Source organism: Oryctolagus cuniculus, chromosome 4, assembly GCF_964237555.1.
Source record: "Oryctolagus cuniculus chromosome 4, mOryCun1.1, whole genome shotgun sequence".
NCBI classification, from domain to species: Eukaryota; Metazoa; Chordata; class Mammalia; order Lagomorpha; family Leporidae; genus Oryctolagus; species Oryctolagus cuniculus.
Window position 1 is genome coordinate 34,488,885 of NC_091435.1, and position 19,864 is coordinate 34,508,748.

The 19,864-nt window shown below is 38.4% G+C and overlaps 1 protein-coding gene across 27 annotated transcripts in view; it reads left to right on the plus strand.

Annotated features, from left to right (window-relative positions):
• The window catches only part of ROBO2 (roundabout guidance receptor 2), a 1,427,252-nt gene that overhangs the window by 850,748 nt on the left and 556,640 nt on the right, over window positions 1–19,864 (plus strand). The gene's annotated exons all lie outside the window — the stretch shown is intronic.

The window sequence follows — 19,864 nt, forward strand, 5'->3', positions numbered from 1 at the left end:
AAAAGTATTTTTACTCTTTAAATTTCTAGTTGCAGATTAGGTCTTGGTAGAGAACATAATTTAAGAACATCAGGATGCCTGGAGTTTATTTTTATAGCTGGGAGGGAAAGTGATAAACATTAGCTCATGGTCTCATGTCTTCAGTTGAAGTTGATACTTATCACATGCTACATGGTATCATACTAGATTACAAAACTTTTATATAGGTGTAGAGAAATCCTCAACAACATAACATTGCCATTTTATATACAAGCCTCTTTTGGTAAACAAATTATACTATTTCGTATGCTGAAACCCCAGTGAAAGCTGGTTCTTAAGCAGCCAGTCTTCTGATTTCTAATTTCTGTCAGAAATTGGGAACTCAATGATGCACATAAAGAGTAACTTCAATAGAGAAAGACTAGATAAATCCTAAGGATCCACATATTTGTGAACTTTGAGATAAGGACATTATGATGTTAACTAGCATTGGCAATTTGGAACCAGTTAATTTCATTTTTATAAAATGATACTTCAGATAACACTTAAGTTAAATGCAGTTTTGTGAGATTTTAAATACATTCAAAAAAACCTCTAGAATGGAAATATTCCTAATTATTCCATTTTTATTTTGAAATATTTTATTTCTGGAACCATTTAAACATATTGAAACATTTCAATGCCATATTCTATTGATTTTTTTCCTACAACAAATCTCTTTGTGGTGAATAATGACAGGCATTAGTCTCCAATTTTGTAGATGAGGAAAATGAAGTCCATGGTATTTAAATGAGCAGGATTTAGATAACAAAAGGGGATGTAAGACTGATCCTGAATCTTCCAATGTTTAGTTTTAGTGAATTTCTTTGTATTAAGAGAAATGATGCAAAATGAAATCTTTTCTGTTTTCTAATAATAAACTTTTTATCTACTCAACAAAGAAGTACTTGAAATCTAACAAATTTTACTTTATAAAAATAAAGTTTATCTAAGTTGGTCAGTGATTTTAATCTTTAGTTGTTATAAACTTATTTTTTCCCTGAGTCTTTAAGTTTCTCCCAATACATATCTTTTATTTCATCGAAAAGGATTGCTGTATTTCCTAATTGCATCATTAATACTGAATCAGACTGTTTCAGGGAGAAATTTACATCATGATATTTTTTCATGTAATACAACAGTAGCATTTTTTTTATTTTGAAATAAATGAGCTTTAAGAAATGCATGACCTATTGAGGGAAAACAAGAAAGGTTCCAAATTGGATTTAGCTGGTGAATAAAATTCTTCTAATGCTATGTCAACAGTTCATGCCATTTGAGGCAACACAAGATTAAATAATACTCACTTACATGCTGCTCATCTTTTTCCATTAACTCATCTGTCTTCTTTTTCCTTATGTATTCCATAAAACATTAATATGGAAATTTGTATCTAAGCATTGGGATTTTCCATAAGATACATTTAAAAAGTTATAAAGGAACAACTGCAGATTATACAGTTGTTTGGCCTTCATATTTTAGAACAGTGAACATATATGCTCAATCATGGTGTCATGTCTTCACATATTAACAAATGGAAAATGGGAATCTACTGGAAGAGCTGTTAAAATACAGTAATGAGGAAGGCACACTGTAATCTCAAAGAGCTCTGCCTGTCAGAATGATGCATATGTAAGCAAATAATTTTAATCATAAATTAAAGAGACAAGTAGTACAGCCCATTATAGAGACCTCTAAAAGATAGTAAGGAACTCAGGAGGAAGAATATTTGATGATCTCTACAGAGATGGATATAAGAAAAGGTTCTAAGGGGTACATTATTTGAGCTCTAATATGAAGGTGAAATGAGAATGTCTCATGTGGAAATTGAAGTGAAATATCATTCTGGTAGAGAGACTAGAAATCTAACTGAACACTGTATTTGCAGAACTGTGGGTACCTCAATATGAGATTGGTGGATAGAATATGTTGGGAAATTAAGCATGTGCAGAATGATAAAATTTAGACATTTCTTATGGGATAAGAAAATCTTTGAAAAAGAATTGCAGAGTGTGTTAAAGGGATGATTGAAGTCACAAGTAAAGAATTTGTCAAAAATTCAGTATGAGATCGATGCTGGATTGTGAGCTGAAAACAGCAATGAAGATTGACAGGAGGAAATAATTTGAGACATATTTATGAATTGTAAGGAATATTATTTTGCTTTTTTTTAGCTGAGTAACTGGTATATATTGCTAACGTCCATAAAAATGAAAGGTGAGAAGAAATAAATATAGTGGGAATAGAAGAGTGTGCTCCGCTTTGTACTGTTGACTTATCAGCAAGATATCAAGATTAGGATGTCTCAAAATTCTCAGAGATTGATGTCACGAGAATACATTGAAGTAGAGATTTGGGAAGAATTAGCAATGGAAGAGGCTAGGGCTTAGAAGGTATCTAATACGATATGGCTAGCCATGTGGTAAGAAAAGCAAAGAAATATTTTTGCTACAGGTTTATGTATGTGTGTATGCACGTATGCATGTGTTTGAAAGACAGAGTGATAGCATGCATGTATGAGGGAGACATAAGCAAGAGATCTTCCATCTGCTGGTTAACTCTCCAAATGACTACAATAGCCGGGGGTCGGCCAGGCCAAAGCCAGGTGCCTGGAACCCCATCTGGGTCTGCAGTATTGGTAGCAGGGGTTCAAGCATATGGATCATTTTTTGTTCTCTTCCAAGGCCCATTAACATGGAGCTGGATTGGAAGAGCAGCCGGAGTTCGAATGGGTGTTCATACGGGATGCTGAAGTCAAAGGCAGAGACTTAATGCGCTGCATCCCAGTGCTAGCCCCAATAAGTATTTTTAAGAAAGAAAATATGATTGGCACAATGTAAATGCAACAAAATAGTCTGATAAAGGAGCCAGCATTGTGGCTTACTGGGTAAAGTCACTGCCTGAATGACGGCATCTCATGTGGGCACCAGTTTATGTCCAGGCTGCTCCACTTCTTATCCAGCTCCCTGCTGGTGGCCTGGGAAAAAAAGCAGCAGAGGATGGCCCAAGTGTTTGGGCCTCTGCACCTATGTGGGAGACCAGAAGGAAACTCTTGTTTCCTGGCTTTGGCCTGGCCCAGCCCTTGAGTGAACCATCAGATGGAAGATCTATCTCTCTCATGTCTGTCCCTTTCTCTCGCTCACATAAATAAAAATCTTTTAAGAAATGGTCAAATAAAAGGTTCAGTCATCCCTTCGTATTCATAGGGGTATTGATTCACCATGTCCTACATAGTTAGTCCAATGATGGTTGTATCTGCACTGAACATGTACAGATTTTTCATGTTATTCCATAAAAAAATACAGTATAGCACCTATGTATATAGCATTTACATTGTGTTAGCTATTATAAGTACCTAGAGATGATTTAAAGTATTTAAGAGGATGTGCATGGGTTATATGGAAATACTACACTGTTTTAGGTAGTGGACTTTAGCACTGTAGACTTGGATATCTTTGGGATGGTCCTAGAACAGATCCCCCAGGAATACCAAGGGATGACAATACCTGCGGTCTCTAGTGATAGAGGGCACAGCAGCTAAAAAGATGGATAGGCGCACCATCTGGCGTGGTCGGCATGGCAAATGCTATCTGTTCCTTCATTGACATAGATGACAGTGGCGGTGGTGGGAGGGTGGTAGGTGGGAGGGGACAGGGGAAACGAGGAAAATCTGGAAGCCATGCACTTGTACTGTATGGGATTAGCTAATTCTTTACTGTCAGAACTTGTGCTGCGTGCTGTAAGGTGTTCGGAATCCTCTCTGGCCTTTGTCTAGGCTATCCCAATCCGATTGTGACAACCAAAAATGTCTCCAGATGTTGTCAGTTGTCCCATGGAGGATAAAGTCATGTGAGAACCACACTGGATCTGGGCTTATCTAAGTCATCGAGACTGTGTCAACCTGATAAGTAGGAAATAAATTTGCTAGGACTTTTATAGTGAAATAATAATTGATAAAGATTTGTTTCATCCAGGCTTTGGTTTTCACGTGAGAAATCTGAGATTTTGCTGTAGTATGCCATATGGAATTTAATTTCCAGCTATCTTGGCTGGTTGTGTGGAAGTTAGCCTCTTCTTTACCTTACCATTATTCTCTCTCTCTCTTTTTTTTTTTTTTTTTTTGTAATACTTGCTCCTTTAACACTCCCACATTATCCAGTGGAACAGCACAGTGAAGTGGGGGAAAACATTCAGGACCAATCACTGCAATGGAGATTGAATCCCTTATCACATACTTGATTTTTTTTTTCCTTCTTGTTTTTGGAGAAATTAACAATCCAGAAAGTAGTGGTTTTTGGAAACATTTGGAGTTATGCATGGTCTTTAGGCAAAAAGTGGAGTTTAAGAGTTAGGGAACAGGATTGCCAGGCGCTTGCCTAGCACTCAAAGTTAATAGGTTGTCCGATGGGACCACCAAGGGAGCAGCAGAAGAGCTGGTATGGATCAGGTTTCAGTTCTGAACACCAGTGCACCCTGGGTCTGGAGCAGGAGGAGTAGTGCAAGGGGTCCTCGCGCACACTGGCGGCTGGGCTGCAACCAGCATCACTGGCAGCCTCTAGGGATAGCAGCTGTAGCCCCAGGTGGTAAATATATGACAGCAGCTTGATCTATCGACCAGGCTAAGAGGGGGGTTCTGGCCTAAATGAAAATTCATGAAAAATTGATGAAGTCCCCAGATTATTTTTTCCGTTTCCTTTTCTCCGCACTGTGCCAGCGCAGAGAGAGGAGATTAAATGAGGTGCTGAACGCTGTAGGGGCAAGAAGGTTGTGGTTCAAAGGTCAGAGGTCACAACGAAACCGATCCTTGTGTTTCTTGCCTTACTTCCAAAGCAAAACACAAGAACTTTTCAGATTAGCTGTGGTTTACTTTGGCTTTGATAAAGAAAATAGCGACATGTTTGAAAGTTGGCTTTTGATGCAACTACAAAAGACAGAACAGATGTGATTCATAATTCAATGGGTGTCTAAAAATAGATTGAATTCCATAAATGCAGGGTGATTTTGTTTCTTTTTCTTTTTTTCCCCTTTCCATGTTTTAAGACTCAAGCTATAAGGAAGTCATTTAGAGAAAGAAAAGGTCTTGCATTATTTATAGGTCACAGATTGCTAGAGTAGCAAAGCTATGGAACACTCTACAAACATAATGATCCTGTTTGCTTTAAATCCAAAACTAAATTGGTGTTTTATCTGTACAAGGAAGAGAGGTTACAGGCACAGACTGACTTTAGTGGGAGAGGGCACGAGTGCCATTAAAAATGAACACAAGGTAAATAGTTTTCTTGCTATCTTCAAGTTAATAAATATGTAAATTTTTGTGTTTTGGTTTTACTGTATGTTGGCAATCAATGAGTCTTATCCAGACGAAATATATTTATCCTTCAAAAGAGATACAAGATGAATTAAATTTCAAAATATCTTAAGCCATGGAAAGCTTTTATTTGTAAAGCTTTATTGAGATACAGTTCGCATTAACATATAATTTGCCCATTTAAGATACACAATTTGGTGTTTTTGAGTCTATTCACAAGGTTGTATAACCAATGCCACACTCTATTTTAGGGCCTTTTTATCACTCCTCAAAGAGACCCTGAATCCATTAGCAGTTGATTCCCATTCTTCCTGGATTCTCCAGTCCCTGTCCTAAGTAAACACTAACCTACTTTCTGTCTCTACACATTTTGCACATTCAGGATATTTCATAAAATGGAATCACAGAGTGTACAGTCTTTTGTAACTTGCTTTTTTCTCCCTTAGTACAGTTTTCGCGGATCACCTTTGTAGCAGTTATAAATACTTATTCCTTTTTATTGCTGGATAATATTTCATGGCATTGATATACAAAATTTTAGTTCATTTGTCACTTGATTGACATGTGGGCAGTTTCTACTCTTTGCCTATTACAAGTAATGCTTCCATGACCACTTTTTTGTGTGGACATACAGTTTCATTTGGATGTTTTCTTGTGTATATACCTAAGAGCAGAACTGCTAAGTCATATAGTAACTCATTTTGAAGAGCTTATATATGCTTTTAGAGTATAGATTAAGTGATATTTATTAGTGCTACTCTATTAGCTGAATCCAATTCCCCTGTTAGTATAAAGCACAATCAAGAAATATTTTTAGTATTTAATAAATATTGAGTATCATGTTAGCCTTCTTCTATCATGTATCCATACACAGTTAAAATATGATTAGTTATATTACAGCACTGAAGAGTCACAGAAGTTTGTGTGTGTGTGTGTGTCTGTGTGTGTGTGTGTTTTCTTTGACCAATTCATTTGATTTAAGTAGATATGAATTGGTGGAATGAATCCTTGAGTAACTCAGCTATTTTAACTCTGGACCCGATTACGTTGATTGATCTTGTTCTTTGAGCATTTACTTAAGTCTCTGCCCGGTTTTTATTTATCCTGGAACCAGGCAGTTTTCTGTCTTCTCAGGAGACTATGTCACCTTTTCTCAGCATAACTGATACTACTTTCCTGTCTCCAGATGACTTTTTCCTCTAAACCTCAGAAAGATTTTGTCCTTTGTTTGGAAGGTTCAGAATAGGAAATGAATGCATGATTATAATAGAACTTGGTTAAGTTACTCCAAGAATGGAACAGCAAAGAACAGCCATTCCCATCCTATGTCCTTTTTTTTTTTTAAAGATTTATTTATTTATTTGAAATAGTTACAGAGAGAGAGAGAGAGGTCTTCCATCCACTGGTTCACTCCCCAAATGGCTGCAATGGCCAGACCTGGACCGATCCAAAGCCAGGAGCCTGGAGCTTCTTCTGGGTCTGGGTGCAGGGGCCCAAGGACATGGGCCATCTTCTACTGCTTTCCTAGGCCATAGCAGAGAGCTGGATCAGAAGTAGAGCAGCTGAGACTCGAACCAGTGCCCATATGGAATGCAGGTACTACAGGCGGTGGCTTTACCCTCTTTGCCACAGTGCAGGGCCTCCTGTGTCTTTTTATAAGCAAGCATGCAAACAAATGCATCCACTTAAAGGCATAAATGATAATGAATTGGACTGGAATGGATATCTACAAATTTTGTTCAAAATATGTAACAACTAACTTTTTTACAATTTCTACTACTTTTATTTCTACAAATGTCAGGAGAGACATCAGATTTGTTTTGGTGGCATTGTGAGGGGGTTGGGTAGCCTACAAAAAGAACTAAGAAACACTTAGAGTTCAAGGTACTCTGTGTAATAATTTGTATTATTTGCGTTTGTGTGATTTTAAATTTTGTGATACTCCATCAAATATACAAATTAAAGTGTGCAGTTGCAATTAATGGACATATTTGAGCTTCTTACTTATTTAAATGTATATAATGAGATTCATATATATATATTATTTGTTATGTGAAAGGCAGAATTATAGGGAGAGGCAGATTGAAAGTGGAGCAGCCAAGAATCAAATCTGCACCCCTATGGGATGTCGGTGCTGCAGGCAGCCGCTTAACCCACAGAGCTACAGCGCTTGCTCCATAAACGTGTGTAACGATGTATTTTGATATCAGGTTTCTTTATGTTGATTGAATTAACTGTATCCAAACCCTCAGTATACATCTCCAGTTGCCATTCATCAACAGCCTGAGCTAACTCTGATTCTAGGGAAAGCACATACATGAAGAATAAAATCTTGATATCCTCTATTTTTCAAAAGATTGTTCCCATAAATGGTATAATCTTGCACGTGATTCTGAGATCTGCAATTGCATAAATCTTAATGACAGCAAATGTATTTATGGGTGGTAAGAAGACACAGGGTGTTGGAGTCTGCTTTGGTTTTCAATTCCGAGAGCCTTTATTTTTAAAAAATTCGAAGTTAAGAAAAAATATTTAGTGTGTTCGAGGGTTTTCCTGCAATAAGCCTTCAATTGATTCTGTTTCAGCTGCTTTGCAGATGCAGGCTGATTTCCCTGTGAATGTATGTAGGTTGACACGACTGAGGCAATGTGGTTTTACAGAGCAACGTGTGTGCTTTTCTCTCAAGATTTATATTTCAGCAGAATGACAGGCCTTTAATTTTCCTGTTGCAGATTGAATTTGTTTCTGATAATTATAATACACAGCTCTCAGTTCTGAAGCAGCTCCCACAAGGTTTCGACAGCTATTCGAAGGAGTTGTGCTGCTTGTATGCATCAGTCAGTGCATACGGCAAGTCCTTCCCACAAGCGGCGCAGAGAACACAGGTGGGGGAATGCTTCTGCATGGAGGTGGGCAGCCATCTGAGGCCTGCTGGCTAAGTGAGGGTCAGTGGAGTATCAGCACTGTATTTCCTCTTTCAACCACTCGAATTGATTTTTCCCCTTAGGAAAATTTTCAAAAGCAAAAATAAACCCCGGTCTCCCATTTTTTAATTAGGTGACAGTCACATTTTTGTGATAGGAGATATTCATACGCTTTTGTGTCAATATTTCCCAAGAAATAATGCATCCCAGTACCCAGTAGTTCCTGTAAGTTCTCGGAGCTAGCCCAGCACTTCCCTCTGGGGACTGCTTAGGTGTCTGGGTATCATAGTCTGTTTAGGCTGATATAAGAACATACTATAAAGTTGGTGACTAAGAAATAACAGAAATGTATTCCATACAGTTCTGGAAGACAGAAGTTCGAGACCAGGGGGCCGGCATTGTTGGGTTTTGGTGAGGCACCACTTCCCGCTTCATAGAGGAGGCTGACTTGCTTTGTTCCCGCACAGTGGAAGGTTGCTATTGCCATTCAGGAGGGCTCCCCCTTGTTAACTACTCACCTCACAAAGGCTTCATCTCCTAAAATCATGACCTTGAACCTTAGGATTTCAAAACAAATTTTGAGGTGATGCCTTCAGACTTTAGCTCTGTCCCTTAAAGAGAATTCAGCTGAGGGTTTTAAAAAAGGCAGGTGCTTTGGTGGTGTGACAGACCCTGGTGACTCTGTGTTTGCTTTCTTTTGCACTTTTGTGTTTTCAGAAACTACCACCTGAGATAGCTGTTGATTGCTTACTTGTTGGCTGGTTTAAGAGGGTCACAAAACTGACCCTCTAAAAAGGCACACAACCAAGGCTGTCAGACTGTGTTATGGGTGGCAAGCAGAGTCTGGCTGACTTCTGCCATTGGTCCAGTGAGTCATGTCCCAGGTAGGGCCTGTAAATTGAGCGTAAATTAACATCAAAGTAGACAGAAGGGATTCTTGTTTATCACTCATACTTCTTTCTGAGAAATCCGTCTGTTGCCCTGTGAAGGAAGTATTTCTTATATACAAGGCAAGCATTGTGTTGTTTTGTGTGGTTGTCTAACATTTAAGTATGCACAAATATTTTGGAATGAATCTTTGAGTTTGTTATATGAATGAATGAAAACATAATGCATTGATTTCTTTCTATAACATAAGGCATATCTGCTATAAACTTCTCTATATCTACCTACCTCATATTCCTTTTTGCTTTTTCTGGGTATTCATTTTGAATGAAGAAATTTAGTATTTTTTCTTAAATTGATTTGAAAGTCTTTCTTGAGTTTCCTATTTACTTAAAGGGAATTCTGAAGTCTGTGGCACAGGTAATTGTATTGTACATGGGCAGCTTCATCAAGTAACAGCAAAAAGTCCACTGTGGCTCAGGGTAATGGCTTTCAACAGGACATGCCAAGGAGCTGAAAGGAGTGACCACTAAATGCTTCTGGATGAGTATGAATAAAAGATGGCCTTAATAACCTGGAAGGAAGTCCAGAAGCACAGACTTCGGATTATGCTTGCCCAGGATTGGATTGGAGAGAGAATGATAGATTAGTTCAGTTGGAGAATCAATGTAGGAGAGCATTGGTAATCATTTAAATAAGAAGTAGAGCTTGATAATTCCTAAAGAGCTCACACCATAGGGTAGAAGACCTCAGGGGATCATTTTTTGCTTGTTTGGAAGCGAGGTATGAAAGCAAATATGTTGAATACAATGTGAGGTGGGTTGGAGCTTTGAGGGGTTGAATGGAGATGATCCACTACAAATGAAGGTATGGTAGAACGAGAGCTGAATTAAAATCAGAATTCAGTCACTATTAGGAAAAGAAGAGATGATATTTCAAAGGAGGATTGTCAGAATTTTTTTAAAGTTTTATTTAAGGTATACAAATTTCATGCATTTGATGTGTACAGACTTAGGAACATAGTGATATGATACTTCCCACCCTACCCTCCCTCAACATAAATTTAGGTTGCTATATTTTTGTACAGTATTTTCTAAATGCTCAGCTGGTTGTTGATATTCGTTAGAAACTTAGAACACAAGTTGTTATTCATTGGGTGTAGCATTTTAGTTTTGCAAGATGACAAAGTTATACTAGGAATCTGTTACACTAATGACCTATGCACTTACACATTGTTAAAATGCTAAATTTTATGTAATATATTTTTAAAAAGATGTATTTTACTTGTTTGAAAGGGAGAATTACAGAAACAGGTGGAGGGACAGATAGAAATTGTGCATCTGCTGGTACATTCCTCAATGGCTGCAATGGCCAGGGCTGTGACAGACCAAAACCAGGAGCCTGAAACTCCATCTGGATCCCCAATATGGGTGACGGGGCCAAGTACATGGGCCATTTTCTGCTGCTTTTTTAGATGCATAGGCAGGGAGCTGAATCAGAAGCGGGGCAGCCAGGCTTCTAACTGGCAGTCATCCAGGATGCTGGCATCCAAGGCATTGGCTTAACCTGCAGCACCACAACCCCAGTTCCTTTGAAATGTATTTTTTTAAACCACAATTAAAATCAAAACCAAAAGGAGGCATGGCTTATACTATCAAAGAGTGTTCAACATGATGATGTAGAATGTGATAACTATAAGAGCAAGCCAAGAGGAGCTTCCATGTTGATAGAAATTTAGGGGAAGAGGAGGCTCATTCTGATAGGACAGGTGTAGAGCAGGTGAAATTATTTCTCTATGCAGAAAATGAGTCATAATAACCACTGGTGCTAGTTAAGTGCCAGGCTTCTTTGTAAGTGTTTTACACATGGTTTATTCAATCCTCAAAATAATCCACAGATTTACATATGATTGATTTGGTTTATCTGAGGCACAAAAAGTTAGCATCATAATTTGTATGCAGACAATAGCTTCAGGATTTCAAGTCAGGCAGACCTGACTCTCAAACTTGATTTCTTAACCACTATGCTAAGCATTTTCATAGTTTAAACAAACAAAATCATTTGATGTTTAGGAGAAATAATCAGTGTTTGTTTTAGGTATTTTACCCCCAAATAATGAATCATTTGTGGACAATTTTCTTTTGTTATTTAAGGTATACAGATTTCATGCATTTCATATTTACAGATTTAGGGACATGGCAATACTTCCCACCCTACCCTCCTTCAACATAAATGTAGTTTGCTATATTTTTGTACAATATTTTCTAAATGCTCAGCTAGTTGTTGATATTTAGATGATAGACATTTAGAATACAAGTTGTTATTGGGTGATCAGTGATGTTGCTGAACTAGTTGAAATCTAAAGCATCATTTTGATGTTACAATCTGTGATTCATGGGATATTACAGGAAAGAAACAACAGAAAGTGTAATCTTTTCTATTTTTAAAATCTAGCTAGATATTGACATTCAAGAGCTCATTAGTTTATTCAAGTAATTTGATTTTCTCTGTACAGTTCCTAGTTGTCAAATATCAGCATCAGGAAAATCTATCACTTTCAGTTCTTATTGATATGCTTGCAGGCCAAAGCAGCTTAGAGATTAAGAATCCAATTTATGAGATGAGTCATCTATCATTTAATATCTAAAGATAACTTGGCTAAGTTTGCCGAAAAAGGAAGATGATAATATCAAAAGTACTTTGTAATACTTTAGAGAATTTTTTGACAGTGATTAACATATGCACATGTATTATTTCATTGCTGTATGTATTTGTAGACATTTTCTTTCTGAGTTAAACCTATGGTATCATTGATGTTGGTCAAATTTGACTTTCATATTTCTATATATACTTTTGTAATTTTTAAAAAAGATTTATTTATTTGAAAAGCAGAATTACCCCAGAAGCAGAGGCAGAGGCAGAGGCAGAGAGAGGTCTTCCATCTGCTGGCTCACTCCCCAAATGCTCAATGGCAGGAGCTGGGCCATCCGAAGCCAGAAGCCTAGAGCTTCCTCCAGGTCTCTCATGTTGGTGCAGGGGCCCAAGCTCTTGGGCCACCCTCTACTGCCTTCCACGGCCATCAGTAGAGAGCTGCACTGGAAGTAGAGCAGCCTGGACTAGAATTGGAACCCGCATGGGATACTGGCACTGCAGGAGGAGGCTTCACTCTCTATACCACAGCACCAGCCCCTATTTTAATAATTTTAAAAACAAAAGAGGATAATCTCTTTAATAAATTATGATGAATCAATTATGTATCTGTAGGCAAAAAAAAAAAAAAGATGAACCTTGACATTAACCTCACAAATTATACAAAAATCAATTAAAAATGGCTCATGGACTTAAATATAAAGCATACGACTATAAAATTTTTTAGTAGGCAATATAGGATAATATAGGAGAAAATGTTTGGTGCCTAGGGATTGGGGAAGAGTTCTTAGACACAACACTAGAAACAAATTGATTAGATAAAAATTCATCAACAAGATCCCAGTACGAGTTTAAGCAGACAAGCTACATACTGGGAGAACATATTTGCCAATCACTTATCTGTCAGAAGACTGATATCTGGAATGTAGGATGTACACCTATCTCTCAAAACTCAACATCAGATGCTGTGGTTGGCCTAGCCATCACAATGCCCACATCTCACAGAGGAGCACCTGATTTCAAGTCTCTACTTCCAGCTCCTGCCGTCCTGGGAGGTTGCAGTGATGGCCTAAGGGATTGGGAGACCTGGACTGAGTGCTGAGCTCCTGGCTACAGCGTGTCCCAGCCTGGTATACTGCAGGCATTTGGCGAGTGAACCACTGAGTGAGAGAGCTCTCCCTGTCTCTCCCTCCCACTTTCTTTTTCTGTGTTAACTCTGCTTTCAAGTAAATAAATTTCTTTGTCAGAATCTTACGTTTCTTTCTCCACATCTCTCTGCCTTTCAAATAAATTAAATAAATAAAAAGGGTGTCCAGCATTTCTAGTCTTAGGGATATGTGAGTTAAGAACACAATGAGAGGGGCTGGTGCTGAGGCGCTGCGCAGCAGGCTAACGCCCTGTCCTGAAGCGCCAGCATCCCGTATGGGTGCCGGTTCGAGACCCAGCTGCTCCACTTCTGGTTCATCTTTCTGCTATGGCCTGGGAGAGCAGTGGGGGATGGACCAACTCCTTGCGCCCCTGCACTCAGAGGGGAGACCCGGAAGAAGCTCCTGGCTTCAGATCAGCGCAGCTCCAGCTGTTGTGGCCAATTGGGGAGTGAAGCAGCGCATGGAAGAACTCTTTCTCTACCTCTCCTCTCTCTGTGTAACTCTGACTTTCAAATAAATAAATCTTAAAAAAAAAAAGAACACAATGAAAGAAATAAAAAAAAAAAAAACAATGAGAGGTCAGATTTATTTATTTGAAGGGCAGAATAACAGAGAAAGGGAGAGAGATCTTATCTTCCATCCTCTGGTTCACTCCCCAAAAGGCCTGGATGGTTGTGGCTGGGTCAGGCTGAAGCCGGGAGCCTGAAACTCCATGCTAGTCTCCCAGGTGGGAGGCAGAGGCCCAAACACTTGGACCATTTTCTGCTGCCTTCCCAAGTGCATTAGCAGAGAGCTGGATTTGAAGCAAAGCAGGCGAGACTTGAACTGGCATTCTGATGCCAGCGTGCAGGCAGCGGCTTCACCCACTATACAACAATGCTGTCCCCTAGATAGATTTTTTTAAAACAGCCAAAAAAAAAAAGACACTACTAAATACTGGGAAGGATGTGGAGAAACTGGATCTCTCAAAGATTGCTGATGAGAGAGAGAGAGATCGAGATTGAGATCTACCATCTACCATCTACCATCTACCATCTACTGGTTCACTCCCCAAATGGCTTGCAACAGCCGGGCCGGACTAGGCTGAAGCCAGGAGCCAGGAACTCCGTTCTGGTCATCCACGTAGGTGGCAGGGGCCCCAGCATTTTGGCCATCTTCCACTGCCTTGTGAGGCCATTCTCTGGATCTGAAGTAAGGAAGACGGACTTGAACATGCACTCCAGTTAGGGATACTGGCATTGCAAGTGGTAGATTAATCTGCTGCCCCACAAGCCAGCCCCTAATACTGCATCTTGATTATGATGATAGTTACATAAATAAACATGTGATAAAATGAAGTAGAACTACATACCCACGCATTGTACCAGTGTAGAGCTGTTGGTTTTGATATTGTACTGTAATTGTCTAAGGTGTAACCATTTGGGAGCAGTGGGGTAATGGGTAGATATCTCTGTAGTGTCAATTCCTGTGAATCTGTAACTATTTCAAAATAAAAAAAAATCAGTTATCAGACTATCTTGGGAAGACATTCACAGTATAAATAAAAATGACCTTATTAGGAACTGAATAGTTTATTTGGTGATTTTTGGTTATTATGTAGTGATTTTCTTTAACATTGATGAATTTGCTGTTTTATTAAATGTCCATGATCCATGCAAATGTCCAAGATCCACTTATTCAGATTCATCAGATCAGTTTCAAATTAAGCTTGTGATACATTCTCCATCCAGTTCTGTGAATTTATCTGCATGTCTGTGACTTTTGATCTCTTATGTATCTTTCAGTTTAATGATTTTTTTTTTTTTGAGAGGAACAGGAAGTTGAAGTGAGGTGGGGGGTGGTTCATGGAAGTTCAGACTCAGTGCTCCATACATGACTTGATGAATGTGGTGCAGTATATACCTGCCAAAAAGCATCTGACTCTAAACTACCTCTAACACTTTGCTTGAGAAAAAGCAATTCAACCTGATTCTTTGTTGCTGAAAGTTTGCCTGGAATATTGTTCGTAGTTCTGGGTTTCAGGTTAAACTCATCATTAAAACTGGAATGCCAGTGAAAGAGAAGAATCAAGGACTGAATACTGTAAGTTGGAAAACTTGAAGAAATTGGTTACCCAAGAGCAATAAAAACATTGGTAAGTTCTATACTTTCAGCCAAGCACTTGAGAACTGTCATACTAAAGACAATTCGGGTGTTCCATCTGACTCTGTGAGAAAAGCAAAGGACCAAGGGATGGAAGCTGTAGGTTTTGCCTGAGCTTTTCAGATGGTTGTGTGTGTGTGTGTGTGTATGTGTGTACACTCATGGGCTCTTAAGGAATTGTAGGCAAACCAGAGCTAATGCGTTATTGTGGTCAGAAATGCAACCAAACTGTTAGACAAATTTGGCATAGATTTGTCTTATGTTTTCTATCAAAGGGAAACTTCATTTCCAAGATATTGAACAAGGTAACACAGCTTTGTGTTGGTGCCTTTTTTAATTGTAAACTAATTTTCATCACTTTTCTGTTCACAAGGAACCCCATAAAATAGAAATAATTTCCTTACATGAAGTATGACCATGCTGTGTGAAAAGTCCTTGGAAAAATTTGTGCATACATCTTATTTGGAAATCCTTTGAGATTATAAGCAATTAAATTAATTGCATTTTGTAGGCCAACCCCTCATTTATAACAAATAATTCCCCGGGACCCACATGTCCAGACTGATAGCAAGGCTGATTTATTTTTGTTTTCTTGCTGGATCTGCTTTGAATATTCTTTAAAGGAGGAAGGAAATGCTGTGTTTAATATTCATACAGGATTTTCCTTTAAAAGCAGCTTCTTTTAAAAGCCTATTGTTAAACAAGACTACCTATAAACGGGTCAACTTCCTTAAAGCCTTCCTAAGTACTTATTTGGTTCTTTGGGATTGATGGATAAGCTGATGGGAGTCTAATCTTCCAATGTGGACGTCGTTAATGGAGATGTAAGAATCTCAATTTGCTTTGTCTTTTCCTTTTCTGACACATCCTAAGGAAAAGCTTTACTAATGAAGCACCCAATGGAAATAACCCATTATATGCTAGACTCTTTTTCTATCAGATGACATGCAAATGAACTGTTCTATTTCTGTGGAGAAGGAGAGACAAGGAGTGGTCTAGTTAATCATACTTGAGGGCTGCCATGGTTGTCTTCTGGGAAATATTATCATTATTCATTCTTATTTAAGGGTCCTTACTCTGTGCATAAGAGAATCTCCCATTCATTCCCTTTGAGTTTGATGTTAATTACAGGGGCATTAATGGAAGCTTTCTCATCAAAAATGAACGTAGGATTAAATCGGGGCTGGGGAAGGAGGCACCTTTGGGTGAATCAGGTCATCGTAATCTGCACATGTGGAAGCTACCAGGGTGCAGGAACTTTAAGATCATTAGCAATCATGTTCATATAGGGAAACTGAGGCCAGACAAATGAGTTAATCAGAGCCAACAGATGATGAGAGGCAAGCATGAGATGATAAATGAGGTAGCCACAGGGAGAAGAAAATCCTGGAAATTTAAGAGACTAGGTCTGACTTGCTCTGTTCTGATATTGACTAGTTCTGTGACTTTCAGTGAGCCTTCATCCTTCTGGGTCTATTTTTTCAAGTTTAAGGTAAAGGGACGAGATAAGAAAAGAGGAAATCTAAGTGAGCTCTCAAAGGCATGTGTACAATTAGACTAATTTCATTGGAAAAAAGATACCTATTTTTTTAAAAAAGAATATATATATATATATATGGCAAGTTGAGTGAGTGAGAGAGAGATCTTCCATCACCTGATTTACTTTCCAGTGGCTGAAAAGTGAAACAGCAGGGGCTTGACCAGGCTGAAGCCAGGAGCCCCGAACTCCAACCAGGTCTTCTGTGTGGGTGGTAGAGAAACATAAATTCTTAGTACATATTTGAATTAAATGTATATAATTATGTATAAAATATATGTATATAATTATATTTGTTTCTCTGCAAAAAGCAAAATTAAAAGAGAAAAACCAATGGGAGAAGTAGATTTTTTTTCTTTTTTAAAAAAGGTATTCCTTGTTATTAAATTTATTTAGAGTCAGAGAGACAGACACAGAGAGCTTCCATCCTGTGGTTCACTCCCCAGATGCCTACATGGCTAGGGGCTAGCTTGGCTAGGCTAGGCTGAAGCTAGAAGCCTGGGACCCAGTCCCGTTCTCCCGCATTGGAGACTGGAACCTAACTACTTGAGCCATCACTGCTGCCTCCCAGTTTGTCTTCACAGGAACTTGAAGTGAGGAGTGGAGCTGGGATTCAAACCCAGGCACTGTGATGCGGGCTATGGGTGTTTCAACTGGTTTCTTCATCACTACATTACATGTGTACCCTAGAGGTTAACTTTTGACACACTGCTTTGTGTGTTAAATATTTCTTGGGTAAAATGCACTCTGTGTGTTTTCACCTAAATAACAACAGTTTTACAAAAGCAGAAAAAAGACTGATACCAGATTTCTCCTCATTGGACCTCTGTCATCTGAGCTACTGGAAAGACTTTCCCACTGTGAGTGTTTTTTTTTTCATTATTTAAAATTTTTTTTATTTCGTATATGTTTTATGTATTTTCCTGATTATTTGTAATGCTTAGAAATATTCAAACTACAGAAAAGTTAAAAATTGTCAGAAATATTTTTTCACTAAAAAATTTCTACATTTTTTCCAATAAAAATTTATTTAAATTTTTGTCACCATCATGACTGAAGGGCCTGAGTAACTATGTTTTGAAAAACTGCCTCCATTCGGAGAGGTAGGCCTGACTTCCCATAAAAGCAGCCTCACTGGGAAACCGAAAGAACAGCTTGCTAGTGTTCACCATATAAGGAAATCCCCTGGGTCTGACCCAATCAGGAACAATCGCGTTCGATCAGGAAGTACCAGAGGTGACCCCAGCCAATCCACTGTTACCCCGCACCCCTCGATGATGTAACCTGGCTTTAAAAGAGGCTCCCAAGCATGACTTGGGGCCTTCCTCTGCCCTCCGCTGTGCTGTTGAGTAGACGGGGTCCCTTATGCACCTTGTACTTCCGAAATAAACCTTGCTCTTGCATTTCAGAGTGTTCAAGTCTCTGGCGGAGTTTGGGGGTCCGATGATCTGGGCACAACAATGACAATAATAGATGATCTGTGGAATGAAGTGTTTCAATACTTCAATAAAAATCAGAGATGAAAATACTGCACGTGTAAATCAATAACTCTACAATTATTAAATATACAAGTAAACTTGGAGAAGCTCCTGGAATATGGAATTAAACAAAAGGTTTATTTTGGTACAAAACATTTTTTGAAATACAAAAGTGCACGGAAATGCATATTGCAGGAGAAACTATTCATGGATTTCAAAATTTTTTGTTCTAAAATAAAGTTACCTTCTAATTCTGTTTGCACATGAACTTTTTGAAGTATCTTCCTATAATTAACATTTGTTTAAATTAAGTCAAGTTAGATAAACTGTAACAGAATTTCCTTTAAGGACAATTAGAAGGGGCAAATAATCATCTTGCACATGTACTCAGACAACAGAATTAATCTGAATTGCAGTTATTTAGTAATTTCTGCTAAATTTGAAAATTGTGATATCTCAGAAATTTTTGTGTAATGATCTTAGTGCCAGATAGTTTATAACATCTTTGTGAAATAATTTGAAATAATCATTTTTGTAGCAGAAAAAGGTCATCTGTTACCTTTGTAGTTTTGTGATACCTTGTATGAATACTAGCTATTTCCTCCATCTTTATAAAGTAGTTAACATATACACAAGTTAGGATAGTAACTTAGGATAGTAAAAATCGGCAGTGTGATCATTAATTCATGGACAAACTAGAATTTTTAGTCCAGTTTAGTATTTTTTCCTTGAGAATTTTGAGGTAGCTTATTCTACATTCCATAAATTTCAATAAATTTCAATAAATAGACATTTGAAACTAAAAAGCAACTTTAGAATAGTTTTATTTTCATATGTGATGTCAGTTCTAAGAAAACAATTGCTTTATTTCTCCCGGTCAGTATTCCTTTACCCATCCCAGAATTCTCAGCTGGAATGACCTTTGGAAAGACTGGTGTCTTGAGTGAAGTAGTTAATGAGATCTAACGACATGGTGACCCTGACCTCTCCATGGCCCTGGCCCCTCTCATCCATCTTCCAAACCCCACAGGCTGTGAGTCAGTATGTAGAATCAGGATTAAACAAGTGTGAATAAACAAGTTCAAGAGTTGTCTGTCATGGCTGCTGGCACACGGTAGTGGCAAAGGAAGAGACAGAGAACTTCATCGTGAAATGCTCTTTGTGCACCTTGGAACCACGACTGTTTGTGGATAGTTCAGTGCATCTAAACCCCCGCCCCCACCATCCACTGGTGCGGGACAGTGACGGTGGTTGGTCTTTATTATCACAGAGCTGTTGGCACATTCACAGAAAGGATGGCTGATCTATCACTTACACAGTGTCACACGTCGCTAAAGCTTTTATCTCTTAAACTATGATTAATGTTTGTATGGCGTGGGCTTGTCTTGTAACTGTGTTCAGCAGTTTTGAATCCCTTAAGCTTACTTGGTGAGTGAAGGGTATATCGCTCTGGAGAGGAGAATGGTATCTTAGGGGCTGATTGACCTTACTTGCAAATCACCATTGCCACATGGCTTGATTACTGTGTGTTGCTGCTCTTTGGCTCTTTCCTTGTCATTGGCCTTGAAAACATCTGTTACTGAACGTGGAAAAATCTTTATATAACTGTAGTCTCCTGGAACTCACCTAATGGCTCATCTAGAAAAAGAAGTAATACAGTAGAACTTTAAGGAAGCATTTGATGGACTTTCTTCATCTAAAAGTTGCTTCCCTAATATGATATCCGCTGACATGGGTTTCCCCAAAGTAAATGGAAAGGAGTTAGAGATAATGGA